The sequence below is a fragment of the Chrysochloris asiatica genome, unplaced genomic scaffold, assembly GCF_000296735.1.
Source record: "Chrysochloris asiatica unplaced genomic scaffold, ChrAsi1.0 scaffold00155, whole genome shotgun sequence".
Taxonomy (NCBI): domain Eukaryota; kingdom Metazoa; phylum Chordata; class Mammalia; order Afrosoricida; family Chrysochloridae; genus Chrysochloris; species Chrysochloris asiatica.
The window spans coordinates 7,977,537-7,979,439 of record NW_006408673.1 but is presented as its reverse complement, the minus strand read 5'-3'; the positions used below and the strand labels follow the sequence as shown (position 1 = coordinate 7,979,439).

At 41.3% G+C, this 1,903-nt stretch overlaps 1 pseudogene; it reads right to left on the bottom strand.

The window, feature by feature from the left end:
- The window catches only part of LOC102810905, a 2,472-nt pseudogene extending 913 nt beyond the window's left edge, over positions 1-1,559 (bottom strand).
- Between the last annotated feature and the right edge of the window lie 344 nt (positions 1,560-1,903).

Genomic DNA, 1,903 nt, shown 5'->3' with positions numbered 1-1,903 from the left:
TCCAGCTCGGTGGTTCTGGCTTCTGTCTCTTCTATTCTGCTCCTTTCCCCTTTCAGTGTATTGTCCACTTCTGATATTTTATTATTAATCATCTGGACCTCTTTTTTGCAGGCTTTGAATTGTTTCCAATGCTGTATCCATCTTGTTTGACTGCTCTTGTAGTACTTTCCTGACTTCTTCCTTGTTTTCCTCCAACCCTTTATGGAGCATTTGAATTTGTTTCCATATCATTCTTCTGAATTCTTTCTCAGGCAAATCCAAAACCTGCTCTTCCTCTTCTGAGGAGCCTTTGTCTGCCTCCAGCACATTTGTCTCAGTTACACTTTTCTAGTTTCGGACATGTTTTGAGATCATTTGTTGTGTTTGAGATATTTTGTTTGTCATTTCCAGTAGTTATGTGGGTTTTTTAATGCTTCATTGATGTTTGTTGTTGTGTTCTTAAGCTTACTGGGTGTCTCCTGGTGGGTATGATCAGGAGACAGGCTTCCCTTTTCGCATGTAATGCTTAGCAGCTATTATTGACTCTTGTCTCAATGGTGGACTATTATAGGATATGCTTGTAGCTTGACTATATGGCCACTATTTCTGTCTTTTCTCGGGTAACGTAGGGAGAGAAAGCTCCCATCTTCAGGAAAAACGTATCATCAAAAGGACCAAAAGCAGAAATCATATAAAAGCAGAGACAGTAACCACCACTTTGAAACAAAAATAAAACTGTGGCCAACTGTCCAGTTGCCTTGCTACACAGGCAGTGTGTGTGTACCAAAGAAGCTTACAGCAGAGGGTAGGGGTGTCCAGTCACTCAGGCCCCTCCTCTAATCACCACTGTGGAGGTATGCTAATAGATATTGAGAAGTTAATGGAAGAAAGATTGCCCACTATTTTTTTCTCTGAAGGTTAGTTAGGTATCTGCATGTGCACAGCGTAATTCTCGAGATAGTCGCATCCTTTAATGTTGGGGTTTTACAGATTGTTCTATGGTTTGTCTGTCAGGCCAAATAGGCCGGAGTAAAGTGTCCTGCACAAGTTAATTTTAGGGCTGCGACCCCGAGGCTGATGTCATAAGTAGCTGCCAAGCTCTTTCTCTCTATACCATGGGAAAACTGTGGGATCAGAGCTGGATTTTTTATTTGGGGGGGGAGGGGCCGCACCCACCAACCTGAAGGCGTCCACGCTGGGCAAAGAAGATGCTACAGGGAATAGGAGTAAAAAATGTGTAAAATCCCCTGCAACTCCTTTTACAAATGTCACTGCACCGTTTTTATCGCCGATTCCCTGTGTGTGTCTGGCTATAGCACGGCTCTCTGAACTCTGCCCGAGTAGGGTGACCACAGAGAGATTCCAGTTTCCAGCAATTCTAACTTGAAGTATTTTCCTTTATATCATGATTTTTTCAGTTGTGAGTGTGGGAAACTGATGCCCTGTACCTTATGCTAGATCCAGAGCTCTCGTGTTGTTCCATGAGTGCCGCTTCTCTGGGTTTTTAATCCCTCCCCCATGGAGCCTTTCCTACCTGGCTGTCTCTGCAGGCATACAAACCAGAACTCCCTGACATCCATTTTGATATTTTCTTTCTTTCTTGTTTTTATAATTACCTTATCCTTTCTTCCTGTATGATATTCTTGATATTATCCCACAGCTCTTCTAGTCTTCAGTCATTAATCTCTAATGCATAAAATCTGTTCTTGAGATATTCTCTAAATTCAGATGGGGTATGTTCAAGGTCATAGTTTGACTCTCTTGGACATGTTTTATTTTTTGACTGCTGCTTCCATGAGGGTTGATAGTGGATTCAAGCAAAATTAACTCTTTGACAACTTCAATCTTTTTCTTCATTTATTTTGATGTTATTCATTGGTACAGTAGTGAGTAGTATTTTTTTTCTTTGCATTGATGTACAAAA